The 18,930-nt window shown below is 37.0% G+C and overlaps 1 protein-coding gene across 1 annotated transcript in view; it reads right to left on the minus strand.

The window, feature by feature from the left end:
* The window catches only part of LOC149677234 (uncharacterized), a 241,874-nt gene that overhangs the window by 182,864 nt on the left and 40,080 nt on the right, over positions 1–18,930 (minus strand). The window contains exon 3 of the mRNA XM_089838260.1: positions 11,841–11,916. The gene's annotated coding sequence lies outside the window, so the exon portion shown is untranslated. The remainder of the gene's footprint in view (positions 1–11,840; positions 11,917–18,930) is intronic.

Genomic DNA, 18,930 nt, shown 5'->3' on the forward strand with positions numbered 1-18,930 from the left:
AAGACGCTCGCTCCATAGCGGCCCCTCTCTCTCCCTGGAAAAATTTTAAAACTCTAATGTCGCGAGCAAAAAATATACTTAATAACGGATATCCGGTTTTAATGTCTGTGGTACACTATATATCAATCGGGTACCCTACACCCCCTCCCTCACCCTCACTTAGAGACGCCTGTCAAGTTTATTTTCGGACTGGTACCAAAAACCGAAGACGCGAGAAGCTATAGGATACATGGCATATTTTTTTTTTAGCCCGGTACTATTATAATACGGTAAAAGATTCATTAACATCATCGCTACATAGGAAGATCGGGAGAAATTAAAAAAAAAAGAGCAGAACGGGGATGCAAAGTTATGTTACCCTTTTTTATTTTGGCCAATCTCTTCAGGATATAAGTTTACTAAAAAGGGGGATAGGGAATCACGAAATTAAGCAGATTTTGGAGCAAAACTGTTGTATCTCTGTTTTTACGATATTATTAAAATGATTGGAGATTAGATATAGATATCTCACAAACTATAGCATAGAAGATACGGGGAAAAAGGTTCTGGGAAAACCCCAAAGTTAATTACTTTAAGTATTAAACGATATAGAGAGCTTTCAGATGGGATAGTAGTACGTCACACCCTTCCAAGTCTTACCTCTGTTCTATATTGGGTGGTCTCAGCTTCATTCCTACTTTAAACCCACCAATATGGCAGCGTCAATTATGTCACGAGACTCAGCTCCTCCTCCAACTGAAAGCTCTCTATATCTGTGAATGTGGATTTAACACAAGTTGATACTCATTTCTTTAAAACACAACAACCTATATTATGAAAAAAAAACCTTCAAATTAACTCACAATTTAATTTACTATAAACTCGAGGGAAACTTTACGTGAATAATTAATTACCCATTATCTAATTAATTCGAAAGTTATTAAAAACATTATTCTTGAACTTAATACATTCTTACACACTACGTAATATTCTGATCCGGGTATATAGGCACGCATACTAGTAAGGAGTCAAAATAAAAAAAAACCATATCCCCTTCTCCAAACTATATAAATTAGTGGTAAGATTTTGGTACACGGTAAGCTATTAATAAAACTACCGTTCGGGGTTTGATAATTTTTTTCTCCTCTCTACACTCTCTTACATATCATTCTACGAAGTCTGATACATTCTATTTTAAATATCAAGTGAGGGGGCGAGCTGTAAGACCTATCCTATGAAAAACATTAACATGTACAAAAATGGGCCAAGCCTCGCTTCGTGACCTCTCCGCCGTAAAACGTTCTGAGATCCCATGTAGAGCCAAGTCTGCCTTTTGTTCTCATTCAATCGCCAATTGAACAATTATGTTATAAATTAAGTCCTTTTCCTAATTAATAACCAATATTCTTTGACTCTATCATTATTATACATCTTTGTTCGTATCAAAAATATCGTGACTTGGCAATCGCAGGTAAGTAATATTAAAAGGAAGTCGAGGGGATATTCACTAAATCGTTGCCTATTTTAAAATAATCGAAGGGGATGACCTGCTCTTGCCAAGTCACGATATTTTTGATACGAACAAAGATGTATAATAATGATAGAGTCAAAGAATATTGGTTATTAATTAGGAAAAGGACTTAATTTATAACATAATTGTTCAATTGGCGATTGAATGAGAACAAAAGGCAGACTTGGCTCTACATGGGATCTCAGAACGTTTTACGGCGGAGAGGTCACGAAGCGAGGCTTGGCCCATTTTTGTACATGTTAATGTTTTTCATAGGATCTCACTTCTTTTTGTAGACCCTCGGTAGTTATATTAAAACAAGACCCTCTCGTGGTACTTCGTTTGCCAATATAATCGCTAACGTTTGTCCTTATTTACGCTGAATTACCCCTTTCGACCCGCAGAGAATATGTAATAAAGATTGTTACGCGATATCCTAATATAAGAATGTAGCATCAGTTACAACTTTCAAGAACACACACTATTTCTGTTGAAAAGACGGCAGCGCCATCTAGTTTTAAAATTAAGAACTAAAGAACAATTTTATAAAAATTTCGGGATGTTTTAATTTTTCTGTGCTTTATAAAATAAATTAAAACTAAATCCTGAATTTTAAGTTTCTATCTACCCTAGAAGTACCTTAGAATTTTGATGATCGGTGAGTGAGTGAGTGAGTGACAAAATAAGGTAAATTTCACCTTCGATATATCGAAAAGTATATAGGGTAGGAACTTGAAATTTGGAAACTATAGCTAGGATTGACAGTCCTCGCGGCAAGCAAAATTTCAGACTTTTACCTGTACCCATCACGAAGTTACAGTGGGCTTAAAAGTGCCACGAGTTGCTTCGAGAAAAGGATGTCAGTGCTCGACTTGGCTGGGAGCACTGCCGTGCTCCCAGATTATGTAAATATAACCATAAAAAAGGGGGAGCGATATACGAGGTTTAATCGGTAATGAAAAATACTTAGGGGTCCTATACGAAGAAGGTACATTAGAATCTACCTTACTATCTATTCAATGAGAGAGCGCGAATACGCTATGTGCAGTATTCAAATTACCTAAGCCTATTTGGCAGCGCGGCTTTTATTAATTTAGAAAGGAAACGCGTGCATACTATCATCCTTGATGCAATAGAGATTGGCGCGGGAATAAAAAAGAATTGGCGCGTTTTGAGCGCGTGTAATGCGAGGGGGAAAGCATAAGGGGGTAAAAGGAAACACGTGCTTATGCTTGTAGACAAATTATGGAGTTTTTACGATCGACGCGTGTTTATGATAATTTCTAAATACAAATTTCATATAGCGTAGTTAGAGATTTCACCAATTTGTGTAATTGTATTTAACTCTATCGTATCTACACTTAAAGGGGATTATATTAAACAAAGTCCTAAACCTCTTCCTCAATATCAGTACATTTGTTAGGTCAAGTTCAGTTTGGATCAGTTCACGCTGTCTCAAATCCTCTTTAGCAAGAACAACGTATATCCAAGTGCTAATAACACAAATTTAAAACGGATATGTTCCTACTTAGAAACGTATCAGACGCGATTATATTATTAAAAAGAAATTAAATGAAAAAAGAGTTAGAGAAAGCAAGCTGCCTAACTCATCCAAGAAGTGGCATGCAGAAAATAACCAGAAAGAAAAGGTAGTCGCGGTGCGGGAGTCCTAAGTTAACGCAGACGTCAAAGAGTACGTCCTGAAAGAGAGAGGGAGAGAGGAAAAACTTAAAATTAGACCGGAGACGACATTTTTAGCGTCCAAAACAAAGGCGAGTTTGACGCTAGTCCCCGCAAATAGAACCCTCAGTTACGTGTATCTCCCTCCCCTTCCACCCCCTCTCTAAATGTCTCTTAAGAAAATCGGAAAGCAAACGGGATGAGTATAAAGATTCAAGGAGACAGAGCGCGGCTCCTGATGGAGGAAGCTAAGCTAACACTTGATAACCAACGCTATAGAATAAAAGGAATGATACGAACCCGTTCTTAGAAAACGAATATATATTCAGTATTCTCTAGCTCCATAGTTAAGATTTCGCGCCATGGAAGATCGCGCGCGCGCGCGACGATTTTGCGCGGGAAAAAGGAAGTCATCTCGCGCGGCGATACTCGCGGAAGTTTCCCGCGTACTTAACCGGCAGCGCGCGCCCGCCCGTTTCCCCAAAAGTATATACGATCGACACAGGCTCCTCGATGGCAAATTGACAAAAAAGCAAAAAGAGCTCGTCTTGGGGAGAAAAAAAATCTTATTTTAGGCTTAGGAGATATTTTTTTTACTCTCCTTACATCTTTCTTATTTATTACGAGGGTAATGGGTCTTTCGAGTTAAGGGATCATCATTTTATTTTGCGCCGATTTCACGGGATGAGACGGAAAACTTTTAAAAATCATCCTTCTCTTTTATATAACTGTTTATATATATATATTATATACTAGGGAGTTATTTCAAAAGTTTCAAATGATTGTTGTACAGCTATTTCAGCTGTTGTTTAAGCTCATATGGGTGGAGGAGTAGGAGGAAGAGATTGTCTTTGCCAATTTTGCATTAGGTTACTTTGTCTTTAGAACTTTGTTTTTTAATTTTTTTACTTTTCTGCAAGAGCGGGTTACGGACGCTCCCGAATCCAATTGTTTTCGCCGCATTCTATTATTCTATCTTTCGTGATGATGACACGGTTTTAATTATAGTAAATTTGGAGCGTAAAAAAGAATTAGAAGAATTAGGGTTTAAAAATAGAAAAGGTCCTTGTAATTAAGGGTTAAAATTAAACCACACGAAGAATTAATTCTCCTTCAATGTTTTTACTTAAATTTTTCCTTTTCAAATATCTCTCGAATATTCTTAAGTTTAATTTAAAATTAATTCTTTACTTAATTTTAAAAAGTTTTTTTTGAATAATTAATTGCGGGAAAGCCTACCACCAGTAAGGAGTTTTGCAGGGGCAAGGATGCATTCTGGCATTACACCCATGTAAAATGTTACCTTCAAGTATCCCTCAACTATATTTACGCTAAATTTAATATTAAATCTTCATTAAATTTCAAAATTAACTCTTAATTTAATTTTTAACTTAAATCTTCATTAAATTTTAAACGTTTTACCGTATTTAGCATCGTAATAAATGTCTTTAAAAATATTTAAAAAAAAAAAGCTTATGCGGGAAAGCCACCCACCAGTACGGAGTTTTGCAGGGGCAAGGATGCAGTTTGGTATTACACCGGTGTACAGGGCAAAGCTAGGCTGCAGGGGCAGTACCCAAATATTTCAAAAACAACAAAGACTTCTTTATATTAAAAAATAAATTAAAGGAGATATGGGCTAACGCTACTAAATATGTCCCCTAAAATAATTAGACGCCACTTAAAAACTAAAACCAAAATTATCGGACCAAGAAATTGGTTCCCTAAAAATTCCAAAAAAAAAAATAAAAAAATAAAAAAATAAATCAAAATTATACATATTTAAGAAAATAGAAGTAATGCAATTTATACCAATCTCGAAATAACTCAAATAGCCTTCCCTTAATTACATCAAAATTCTCGAACAAAATCACGTGAGAATTAAATTCCACAAAGATTAAAAGACTCGGCGCGGTCATACACACACACACACAAAAAAATAGACCACGTTTAAGAAATACCTAAAATAAAGAATTCGATTCATCTTTCGGGGCATCACGTGGGAAAAAGAAAAGACATGATCATGGTCCATATTTCCCATGTCGGCCAAGTTTAAAAGGAAAAATCACTGAAGCATTAGGCTGAACACCCCAATATAGGCCACACACATTACGCTAAGCCTAATTCGTATAAAAATTCACGTATAAATACAAGAGAGATTTCCACGCGTAACAAAACAATTAACATCAAAGGAAATCCCGCAAAAACCTCCCTCATTTTAATTGAAACGTCGGTACATGCTTACGGACAGAAGTATATTAACCCAAGGTTATCTATGAATACGTATAAAATTTTAAGTCCATTTAACTGGATAGCTCAAACAGTTTTATTAAAGAAGCTGAAAATTTGTCAGGACATTGCTCTTAAGTAGTATTATTCCAAATAGCGGCCATCTTAGAAAATGGCGGTTAGAAATGAAGAGAAATTCCTTAAGGAAAAATCTGGGTACGTTTCAAGTGCTCACATTGAGTTTACTGGTTCACTAAACCCTGTAGACATACTTCATGAATTTTAGTTGAACTCCGCCATATTTTAAAATGGCGTCCAGAAAAGTATCCAACAAACATCCAGGAGGAATAGAGTACTCCGAACTCCTTCTCTAGTGAAAACAATAACTCGTTTGCTTAAGTGCGAATTCCACAATTCCTCAGGTACTTTGGAGAAACCAAGTCACCAATCAAACTTTGGGTTCATATACTTCCCACATTACGCTGAAACCTCGAAAGAAGTTTTAAAAAGTATTCTTATATACACAGCTCGGTATCAATTCTGCGGTGGCGGCATTATTAATAAAGAGATCGAGGTAAATTTATAGGGCTTCAACTCCATCAAATCAAAACTCCGCGAGCCAAGCATTGTCAGAGAAAAATTTCGGAAATAAAAAACACAAAATACCAAGTTAACTTGAAACCTAAATGAAATCTATTTTGGGGCTAGCCAAACCAAAGGCGGCGCTGTTACGTCCGACTGGACATTATTATTCATAGCTATAGAACCGTAATGAGTGTGGGGGCGTAGCGAGATGATGGGAAAAACGTCCATTTAAGAGGGCAAACGTCATAACTCCAGAATTACGTAATTTCTGTTAATGTTTATGAACATTGATAGTGTCTAGACTTAAGGCGCCATAAACCGCGATAAAATCGAATGATAAATAAAGTTAACAAGGTTTTTTCGGGGTTGAAGAAGCCACCGTGACGTCATGTCGTAAAACTCTTAGTTTTTTAACTCTATTTAATATGGATTTTAACGTAATTGGCCTTAAATTATAGGCCATGTCAACTACAATTAAGAGCGCTAATTATTTCTTTAAAAAAACCTTGATGAATTTCAAATTATAACCTAAACAGACAAAAATTTCAGAATTTAAAAGAAAAGATACAATTAACGGAAGTTAAGATATATTTGCTTTGAAAGATATCAAAAACGAAGCTAGAAAAGACTTCTTTTTCAATGGGAATGACGCTTGCTTCGTACATGAGGGAAAATAATTGAAAACATCAAAAGAGGAAAAATCTCAACAATCGCGAACCAAATGAGAATTTTCTAGAGATGAGAGAGTGAGTGGGGAATGTTGGGAAGGGTGGGCTCTCGCGCGCGTTTTATTATCGCGCGCACGAGCGCTTCGTTCTTGCTCGCGCGCCAAAACCGAGCTTCCGCGTGCTGTTCTATAGCGCGAGAGCGAGCCGTATCTTTTTCCCGCTTTTATTTAAAGAAGGCTATAGCGCGGGGAAAACCACGCGGGAAGGGCGCTAATACAGGGGAAATTGGCGCTAAAGGAAACCGCTCAAAAAGAGCGGGAAAGGAGATGAAATTTTTGGCGGTAAAAAGATAATTATCACAACATTGTATCAATATTTGAATACGGGCAAAAAGAAGGAAGGGTTTCTACACGTAATAAACTCACGTGATGCGGCGGCGGCGGCACCCAAGGCTACTTTAATATACAAGTACATAACTCCCCAAAATTATAATAGGGTTACGAAAGGGCTGGGTAGCGTACTTTTGAGCGCTTTTAGATTAGCTATATTTTGAAGAAGGAAAAAAAAACCGTTGTTCGAAACAATAAAACTAAGGTGCCATTGTTATCTTATCACAAGTTAAAGGTGCGTACCGTGCTCGACAAATTTTAGTTGTTATACACGACGTGTTAATAGCTTTTATCTTAATAATGGGCGCGAAAAGAACTTTGATACGTTAACCTATTGTTGGGATTAAGGGGGCTTAATTCAAAAGATAATTCCGAATGGTTCGATGTGAGAAACTAAATCCGATAAAATTAATGGGGTGCATAGCGTCTTAAATGAAAAAAAAAAAAACACCTTTATTTACCTTATATTGCATGCCTTCCTCGTAATTGAGGCTTCATGCAATTAGAGTGGACTTGCGTATACGCTTCTTCAATAATTAATAGTACATTAATATTTCAAATATTCCCGCCGAGTTGAGACACTTAATGTGCAAGTAAATTATATAAAAATTTTAAATATTTTACAATTAACTAATTATTTGATTTTCTATAAAAACATTGAAGTAAACAGTGACCGCAACCGCGAAGAAAAAGGAAACATACCTGAATGACAGTTAGGTATTTAAGTTTCTAATAATAGTTCAGAGCGCAGAATAAAAAAATCTCACTTCTGTCTGCAAATCTGCAAAAACAATCGTTTCATTCGAAGTCAGCTAGGTCGAGGGGGCCCTTTCATTCTACCGACGCCTCGCGCGTCTATTGTTGTCGTAATTCTACCGATAGGATAGTTTTTATGTATGTATTTAAAGCCTTATATCTTTCAACACGCTTGATGGAGCGATAGGAGAATGTGCACCGTGCAGGCTGCAGCTACAAGGGGGAAGAACTATACTCGCCTTTTTCGTAGACGAGATAGCTAAGAACAATTCGCAGTAAGACCGAAAAGTTCTCTTATCTTCATTGAAGACATCTACCAATAGAATTTCTCGACGTAAAAAAAGTTGGTAAGCAGAATAGGGTGTTTCCGCGAGAGTAAAAAGGGGGAAGAAATAGGGGTCAAAAAAAGGTTTTCAGGGGATGTCAACATGGCGTCCTAACGTGGCCAGAGCGGGCAGCCGGCAAGGGGAGAGGAAAGGGGGAAGGTAACTTGATGTCACGCGCAAAGACCTTATTGGGACATACAAGGGGGTTGATATATTGCCGTCTCTGCGCACTCTCATGAATGATACGAAGAGACTACAGCACAAGCGCTAAGGCAAATTTTTACCAACCCTGCATCGGTTCATCAAACTCGTCTACTCTAACCATCTCATCTACTTGTTCCGTAAAGTAGAGAGGTGTCGGAAGAGACAATAGTTAAACGTAAGCGTAGCACCGCGAGGGTGGAACAAAATAGAAAAGATAGAGTAGTGCAGTAGGGATCGAGTCTGGTGGATGGGGAGTGCTACGAGGAGAGAACCGTTTTTCCCATTGTCAAGATAAGAAAAGCTTGGCAAATGAGCAACATCTAGTGACAGTTCGAATGTCACCATACCATAGAACGAAGGAGGAACGGGAACTGAACGACGGAATATTTCTTTTTTCTTCCGAAAGAATGAACGCGGACGCTTTTAGGAACAATAACACCAAGATTGCGCGACGGAGACAAGAAGAATGGAGAGCAAAAAATGATTAGTCGAAGTTAGAAGAATCGCTATTTTAAGAAGGATTTAGCAAAATGAACCAGAAGAAAAACTAAGAAAGAAGAAGAAAAGGAAAAAAAAAAAGATTTATACGCGCGAGTGACGAGCCGGAATTTTTTAACTTTAAAACTAATTTAAGTCAGTTTCCCATTGTCACATTTTTGGCCACAGCTTCAAAATTGTATCAAAAGTTTGCCATAAATTCGTCAAAGTGAGAAAGGAACCACTTCTCCAAAAAAAGAAACTTTTTCTGGATGCTCAAATATTAATCTCTATTGGGAAACATAAGTCCTAGTAAGTCCAGTAATATTTTTTTCGAGATGGCAGAATTGATAGTCTAACACTCAAAAGAATTCACTTAACAGGTTGACCGTGAAATTCAATATGTTGTCCCACACCACGACCTGTACCTTATACGTCATTGTAGCTTTTAAAGATTACATACTAAACAACTACAAATGCTTATCCACCAATCTTGATTGCTTAAGAACATTGTCAGTCAAGAGACCTATGGTATCAAATGAAAATGTGAGAGTATCGAAGAAGAAAATGTATCCCAGACTTCTCTGCCCCATGGGTATCATCCCCTCTTATTTTTTTATCATGATAACAAAAACTGAAGTAATACAGTGAACTCGAAATAAAGGATCTCGTTCAGTGTGACACGTTTTTCCATAAGTTTCGTTTGAAATAAGGTTAGGGGGAATGGATGGATGGTGTTATAGTTTTTTAAGAGGGAAGCTGAGGAGCATCAGCAGCTCGAAGGGATGCTGAGAGCATGGAAAAAACAGGGGGGCTCGATTTTCTTTGATCAGTTCCGACTTTTTATATAAGCCTATAATATTATAAGGGGAATCGTGAATACATGTCCTCACACACACACACACACACCACTGTCGTGTGTGTCGTCGCGTCGCTAGCTTTTGAAGTTATCCTAGAGTGACTTTGTCGTGCCAGATTTCTCACCCCCCATTCTTTAAGGATGAAATCTGCCAGATCGTTTTCGCCGATACCCCCGAGGGTGGAGAGCTTTTTTAAAGTTTTTTAACCTGGGTCTTAAGAAATTTTCTTTTATTTTTTATTTTCCCTGTTTTCTCAAAAACACAGATTTTTGTCGAGTTTTCTATATTGACAGGCTGCTATGAAATTTGCACGAAATTTCAATTTTGTGGCTTCATTACCGAATAATAGGTCTTGGAAATATGTGATGTTAGAAAAAAGGGTAGTAGACCTACATCTCTAAAAAAGGTCTGGTATATAGTTGACACGATTTCAAAATTTATTTATCGCCAATTTTAATTTCGAGAGAGAAATTAATCTAAATGAAAATCATTCAAAATTAGCGAGAAAAAAATCCTTAAAATATCATTCTCCAAATGGATTTCTCAAATATCAAAATTAAAAAAAATCTTAAAATTGGAAAAACCGATCTACCATGCAAAAAAGAAATAATGATTTCGCCTAAGGACTAGCGATAAGAATCCTTACAGCTAGGCCCAGACAATTTTGAATATACGCGAGTGCTTTTATCCAAAAAGAGGTAAAACAGCTAGATAAAGGTATGTTCTTGTATAAGAGATGGACTCTTATACAAAAGCTTTGGGAAAAGTTTCCCTGGAAGAGTGAAAACTAAAAACACGCCAGTTTCGGTTGGTGCAATAGGGACAGGGGAGTGTGGTGGCAGAAGAGCTTCAAGTACAGTATACGCCTATAGCTACGGTATAAAATAGAATTTTGTGAAAGAGCGGCAAATCACAGAGAGAGTTAATGAGAGGAAAATCAAAGTCAAATAAAAGGAGACTCCTGTTCCCCCCCCCATACCACCTCCACCTTTTCCTAAGGTTTCCTCGCAACAGAGCCCCATTGGAAAACTCTTCTTTTATCAAAAGGGCAGGGCCCAACTAGAAAGTCTAGAATCCCAAATCGCAACAAGATGTCGCGAGTCCATTACACATATTGTGAAAACTAATTTTCCACCAAATTCAAATCACGAAGTACTAAGAAACTAACCTTAATATTAAACAATATCATATTCTTCACTTACGGGGTCATAGGTTACATAATATAGGCCTACCCAATTATTTCAAAGTTTTATCGTATCAAAAATAAATCAATGGCATTTTTCAGACAGACAGACAGACAATCCTACCAACTACAATAAACGCCCCCCGTGAACTTAACTTTCCTAGCAATTCTTTTTTTCAAAATAAACCCAAAGTTTCCGCGAGCTGGGATTGTCGAAAACACGACCAAGTGTAGGAAATTCCCCTCCTAGTGCAGGTAAAAATGTTTAGGGTTAAAGAAGCGTAAATGAATAAACAACGTTTTCATCCCATCAAAGTCCCAATCCAGTATATAGTCCTATATATTCCCGTGGAACAAGTACACAAGGAGAATGAAGTCCTAGCTCGCGCCCAAACTAAAAAGGATTGAGAAGATTTAGTGTAAAAGAGAAAGAGAGACAGGTCCCCACCCCCTTACCTAAAATCCTACTCATTTAGAATTAAATTAACTAGAAGTTATGTCACACGTAAAAGATGACAAAAAAACGACCAGCATTACGTGTTGCGCTTATCTTACACATTTTGGGGTACAAAATCTCACAACTCTAACTTCGGTTTTATCCAATAATCATCAAGAGGGTTACGTTTGAAACTTTGGCGGGATAAAAGCGCGGGAAAACGGTCGTGCGACAAAAATAGGAAAACCTTTAGCAGCGACGATGTGTTCTCTTGATTTTTGAAAAGCATTCAGGGAATAAAAACTAAAAACTAAAAAAAAATAAAAACCCTTTCTAGGCACACCATCTTGGTTCATTTTTGCTTAATGGTCGAGTGAATTAGAAAGAAAAATTTAATATATCGTGTATATATTTTTGGTACCTTTCCGCGAAACTAAAAAGGAGTATACCTGTTTTGTCAAAACATAACAGCTTCGCTGTTTAGTTTCACAAGGAATTGCTTTCCCATAAAGGGTTTTCCAAAATTGTACAAAAGCAAATATGAAAACTTTGTCTTACTTTGTGTGAGAAGTGCCTTGCGAATTCGATGAGGTTTGTCCACGAAGCTTGGTTGCGAACTTGAATTTCGTCCAAACTACAAATTAATATAATATTGATTAGATTCATTAATTTTAAATATATATATATTCTTAATTAGATTAGAAATCATTTATTAATTAAATTTAAGGGGTCATCCGTAAAATACTCCATAGTGATAATGTGATAATTCCAAGTTGAATTGTGTTCGTTCATTTTTATTATTGATCACCGTGTTTAATTTAAATGAGAATAAAACTGTAGCAAGTTCATAAAGATCTCATCTCATATGGGAATAAGTCCCTGATCATTTAACAATAGTCCTTCGTTAAAGGAGAGAGGGAGATAGAACTGAACTGAGACATACGCGCGGGCGGTGGCGCCATCCTTCAAAGAATTTTCGAAACAAGGAAATGTCTCCAATTCCAATATTGAACTACTGTTCCCTCACAATACGGGACAATCAAGAATAATAGAGTCCAAAATAACATTGCTTTGTATCAAAAAAGAGTCCAACAAAAATACTATAGTAATTTTCTAAAGATTATTTTTTATCCTTAACGTCAATAACATAGAAATCTAACAAATCTAACAAATCATTTTTTATTTATATATTTTTTATTTGCTTTTAAGGAAACTTGGAAACATTTCTTTTGTGACAGAAATAGCTCAATTCAAAGGGGATATAGTTTGGACTATTTTTACTCGAAAATGTTCCATGAAAATTTGCCGTCCGGGCCACTGTTTAAATTAGCGCTAGTTTTTGAATAATTTCATAATTTTTTAACAGAAACTCATTTGAAAGAAAATTTAAATTTAAAGCTTGAAATTTTTTCGATGATGAGTTAATAGTAAAGAAAGGCGTCTAATTAGGCAAATACGCAATACGCTAAACCCCCCGTTAACTTCGGTACACTTTCAAAGGCAAAAAAACCATTGCCGCGGTTAAGCGCAATTGCTATAGGAAAATGGGTTGTTGGAAAAATAGCCAGATAATAGCCGTTTAAAAAGTTTTAAAAACGCAATCAGGATAAGAGCGGATTTTCCCCGAGTCTCGATAAAAATTTGGAAGCCAAGTCGCTTAAAAGGCACAATTATCACTGTGTCGTTGCGGCTGGAGAAGCTGGAAAACCTATTTCTAAGAAAGAGCCAGGGTTGAGTTTTCGGAGAAGACAAGTTCATTAGGACGTCTCTTTGGTGGTGGCAAAAGACATCCCATCGTCGAAAAAGGACATTACAATTCGGTTGCCCAAATTCTTTAGTGTGCGGACTTGTATGGAGGGGGGGGGGAGGATTAAGTGAATGTGAAATGCACACCATTCGTTACTACTTGTCCTACACTCGCAATCACATTAAAACAGTTAGGCCTTGGTAAATATATACGTTCTTCATACAGCTCAATGTTTATCTTTCTGGTCTTGTTTGGGGTTTTGCCACGTCATATCTGGTCAACTTATTTCAGTATTTCACATTCCCTTAAAAGCATACGACAGAGAGAACCCGCACGCTAATTCCAGTCGGCGAAAGAAAAGGATAGGGACTAAGGTCTTAGCTTTCTGTTCGCGAGCTATAAAACGCTGTTTTAGCACCCCGTGACTATAAAGTACACTATAGGTTAAGCGGGAAAGCGGAGATTTCAGGAACGGAAGCGGAAGGGGTGAAAGTATACAAAGGCTTAGTCGCTTTCCTAGTCCTAACGTTAAGCCTTTTCTCCCCTTCTTCTACGTCGCTAATGTATAATAGTTCTCTCGAGAAGAGTCCGCAGTTAGAATGGACGTTTTTTCCATGATTGTTTTCTAGTCGTAAATGAGGGAGATCGCGAATGAAGTCCCCTACAATGACGAAGAAAGTTTCGTTCGCACCTAGCAAATTTGTCTTTGATGCCCCAAGAAGGTATCATTAGCATCTAGCAACGACACGAGCACAGTGAAACTTTGGAGGGTTTTTTTTTTATAATGCGAACGCGTCGTTAAAGGAGATTGGTGAATTAAGAGAAACGGAAAAGTCCACCAATTAGCCAAAGAAATTTGAAAGCCCATGAAAGTCTCTGATAGCAACAAAACCAATACTAAATGTACAAGGCTTAACAACAAAAACATTTCTAAATACCTAAAAATCTAACCTATTTAGGTCATTGGAAAAGATTTTGTTAGGCCTATATTTACTGATCTTGTTTGCCAAAAGAAGTCTTGAACTCGTACCAGTAGCAGTGTGGTAATTGTCAACTATAGTCAAGTATTATTTTTTTCTACTGCAGTAGTAGTACCTCTACATCCTCTGGAGTAGAGAAAATTCACTGTATGCCACGAGTCCATCCAGAAAAGGAAGAGCTTATGGAACGAAGAAGAGCTTACATAAATTGGTAAGCAAATAGAGGAAGAATCCACGAGGATAACACATTACACAAAAAAAGGCCTAGCGAAGAGAATTAGTGGGTCCTGCTGTTTATTCTCAGTGGCACGCTTAGTTAGAGAATGTTAAGTTAACAGTGGAGGCGCTACACTGACATTGTACCGCGAGTTATATAATGCGGCTACTAGAAGTAAACTAATCGGACATTATCAAATTTAGATTAATATACTCAAAGCTACTTTCGGTCCAATGAGATCAAAGGCAGAAGTGTACGAAAATTTTGATGACAAAGAAATCAAAACTCAATTCAGGACATATTTTCAATTTATGATTAATCCAGAACCACGTTTATGACAACATTAATTAGGTTAAGGTAAGTTTTTATTCGGTCCAATGGAACTTACAGGCAAAACTCGATCCACCACATCAGTGAGGACAGACTTGAAACCTTATTTTTATCAATGTCTCGATTTGATAACTACGACGGTTAATATACTTCTCCCATAGTATTAATACTCGCGTAAACGAAACACAGGGAGTGCTAGAGAGAACTAATCACTCGATCTCGCTAGAGGGCACGGTGGGTTATATAAGGGATCAGAAGTATAGAAGCAGCTGATTAGGGAAGAAAATAATGCTGTTTTTCTTCAGATAATGACGGTAGCACACCGAAAGACGATGGATTATCGGAAGAGTAAATAACGGGAAAATTCTTACTCATCGAGGGATAACAAGGAGATTTATCCTATGAGAGTTTTTAGATATATCCTAAGGACTAAAGAGAATCATGTACGAAAACATTCGGCTCTTTTCCAAAAGATGCTATTGACTAAGGGGTTACGGATAGACTTTGCCAGTGATACGATATAGTCTCAGGTGGTACAGTAACTGTTTGAGGTCTAAATTTAGTCTATTATTCGCCTAGACCCCCGCGAATTTCAAGAGTAAAAATTCCTAAGTCGTGAAAAGTAATAATTAATTGAAGTTTAGTTCGAAATTCATACTTTATATAAAATGAAAGAACTACTACTTCAAAACAACCCTTAGAAAATAAATAATAACTATAGTCGCCTTTCTATACGTAAGTGCAAAATGGAGTTGTTGAATATATCATAGACTCTCGTTGCATCAACTATTTTAGTCTTTAATAATAAAGTTGCGCTTTTCCCGCCATTTGCTCTTCTCTTCTTCACCCCCCCCCCATTTTTGGGTGTCGCGTGCTATTGCCCTTACGTAACCCCCACCCACAACGGAGTCCACCATATCCTTATCCTCGCTTCAAAATTTCCCGCTCTTTTAATAGGAACTCATTCATCGCGCGCGCGGCTTTTCGCGCCATTTGAGGCGCCATAGTTCGTCACCATTTAAAGTGGTGTTAAAACCGCTACAAAATTCCTTCACTGTCTTATATCATAAAGGGAGCTATACTACGTGTTGTAGAACCAATGCTAGCTATAGCTTGACAATAATTTCTCTCGTAGACTTGATCCGCTTCGCCCTATTTAAGGCGCGAGAACTTTCCCGCGCGATTCTAAACCTAACGAGCTTGGTTCGCACTAAACCCAGAATGTTCCAGTCTTGAAATGAGTATTTTTTTCCAAGAAGAAACTAGCTTTCCTACGGGGAATTTTACGCGTTTAAAGAATGTAAATAGCCTTAGCCCCTCAGTATTTTCAGAAAAATGTAAACGGTGGAGCAGTTTCGTACAATTTACAGAGCGGTCAGTAAAATGGTCGTGGTACTTAAAAATGAAATATTTTTACAATTCTAAAAGCCATTTTCCTATTTCTATCGTCCAGTTTATGACTACCCAAATTTACGCGCTACATTTAACATTAAAATTAAAGGAAGACTTAAATGAATCAACTATTTTGGGTTGATTTTCCACCCTAGAAAACTAAAGCCTGTTACCAAGAAAAATCAGAATTTCAGGGGTGATATATTTTGCAAGCAGTCAACGCTCTACTTTAAGGTTTTGAGCTTTTGGTTAGCGTTAAAACGTTCAAGTTTTCAACAGGTTTTGAACTCCAAAACAATGAAATCTTTTGTCTATCTTGAATGGGAACTAAACCCAAGTTTAAACACTCGTCCCTCCTCATTCTAAAATAAGTCTTCACAAAGATGAGACAATAAAACTGCCAGAGAGTGCAGGAAGGGTTCGCTTGATGTCCTTTTGAAGTGGCGTAAGCAGTACTGCTAAGGTATAGTTTCGCGGTGGTGTGTATTAGGCCTAACACTCGGAGATACTCGGAAGATGCTGAACAGGGATTTGGGCGCGAAAGGGGAAGGAGAGACGCAACCAAGCGAGAGACCTCTCCTGTTTAGGCCTAGCCTAGTAGTATAACAAACCCTTTCTCTTTCAAGAGCTTTTCCATAATAGCCTTACACCCCAGCTAGTCCCACTATAAAGAGCCAACCAAGGCTTATCGAAAGATGATTGGTTTTTGGTCCAAGTTCGCGAACGCGCTTTTTGTCGACGACTGCTAGTGTTTTCCGTGGTAAAAGGGACGTAATGGGCCGAGAAATGCGCGGGGAAAAATATAGTACAAGGTGTTTTTCCCTCTGTAAAATACTTTTTTTACCACCATCCTAGGCTTTAGAACTAGCTTCACCAGACTCCCTTGGTCCCTATAGTGGTTTCCCGCCTTTTCCGGAGCTTTGGAAAAATGGAAAAATACGCCGCGGCTATTTTCTGCGCCTTGACAAAATCGTCGAGTGTGAAATAACCACAGGGATGACAAGAGTTTTGGGAAATAATAAAAATGTATTCCTCTTTTTGGAAAAGGTACACCTTTAGGCCTTGGCTAATGTTTCTCCACACTCTGGCGCTTTGCTCCTTTGGAGTCTTTGAATAATATAAAGTTTTTCTCTCTTTCCGTGGTTTTGGAGAGAGAGAGAGAGCGAGAGTAGTCTTAACATTTTTGTTTTTGCAGAAACTGTATATGGTTGCTAGGTTTAGAGACTGAAATTTTTATCAGCATGGGAATAGTTTTCACAGGTATAGCGGCAGGTTCTTTTTTTTAGTCTCTTACAGAGAAATGTTTTGAATAAGGTTTAAGAAAGTTATTTTAATATTTTATGAAATAGCAAATCTTGTAAAAAGCGTGTTTATTTTCCCCCAAAAGAAAAAAAACTTAAAAAAATAAACCCATTGGTTTTGTTTATCTAAAAGTCTAGAAAGAGTTCTTTTAATATCTTAAATTGCATCGAAAATTTAATTTAATTAAACTGGAAATCTTTTTCAAGTCAAAATAAAACCCTTAATTAATCCACACGCTCTGAAAGATTCTGTAATAAATTTTAATCAGTCAATTATCAAAATGATTTTAAGTAAATTTTCAACTTCTGGTTAATGCCCAGTTTCCCAAAAAAATGTCTTGAAAGTAGACCCAAAAACCATACATCACAACACATCTGATGATGTCACATTTTTACGACCTCTGAGGCGACCCCGAACAACCCAGACATCCCCAACACAATTTAAAGTCACTAAAACCTTTGAACATCGCTAAACCAACACCGCGGCGGCAATGTGTAGAGTATAACTTCACCTCCATCATTGTTGAGAGGGATTGAAATACACGGTGTTTTTGGGAATTCCCTCTCGAGAAATGAGATCGTATAAAAAACCGCGAGATTGGTCCCGCGTTTTTTTATTTCTAAAACGAGTAAAATAAATCGTTTTTTCTTCTCTTCTCTTTCTCCTCGCTTTCCATGTAGGAATGGTTGATATTTGGGGGTTTGCCCCTCGTGTTACGAGCGTTAAGGGATGCTATTTTTCTTCAACCCATAATGCAACGTCGAGACTATTTTGTTTGAAGTGTTGATTTTCTTTTTTTCTTTTTTTCTTTTTCTCTTTGAATAAGGTCCAAAATAAAGGAGGAAGTCGTTTCTCATTTTTCCTCCCCCACCCACCAAAAATATTCAACTCTCTTTAGGGATTGTTTGGAATGAAGCAATAAGAATTCTTGCTTCAATTGCTGGTTTTTTTTTGGTTTTTTTTTAAATATTATACGTTATTTAAGGGATGAGGAAAATGCGAAGCCTAAATAAAGATTCTCTTTTCAGAAATTTTAAAATTTCAATCGATTTTTTTCCTTCCTTGGTCACACTCCTAAATGTATTTCCGGGTAATGATGCCCAAACTACTAAGCCTATTTTAGAATTTAAAACCTGCTAAGCCAGATTTATGAATCCAAACCTGCTAAGCCAGATTTATGAATCCAAACCTGCTAATCCAGATCTATGAATCCAAACCTGCTAAGCCAGATTTATGAATCCAAACCTGCTAAGCCAGATTTATGAATCCAAACCTGCTAAGCCAGATTTATGAATCCAAACCTGCTAAGCCAGATCTATGAATCCAAACTACTAAGTCTAATTTATAAATCCAAACCTACTAAGCCTAATTTATAAATCCAAACCTACTAAGCCTAATTTATAAATCCAAACCTACTAAGCCTAATTTATAAATTAAAACCTACTAAGCCTAATTTATAAATTAAAACCTACTAAGCCTAATTTATAAATTAAAACCTACTAAGCCTAATTTATAAATTAAAACCTACTAAGCCTAATTTATAAATTAAAAACCTACTAAGCCTGATTTATAAATTAAAAACCTACTAAGCCTGATTTATAAATTAAAAACCTACTAAGCCTAATTTATAAATTAAAAACCTACTAAGCCTGATTTATAAATTAAAAACCTACTAAGCCT

The sequence above is a fragment of the Phalangium opilio genome, unplaced genomic scaffold (genome assembly GCF_054372755.1).
Source record: "Phalangium opilio isolate 3A_F unplaced genomic scaffold, DU_Popi_V2 ptg000045l_1, whole genome shotgun sequence".
NCBI lineage: Eukaryota > Metazoa > Arthropoda > Arachnida > Opiliones > Phalangiidae > Phalangium > Phalangium opilio.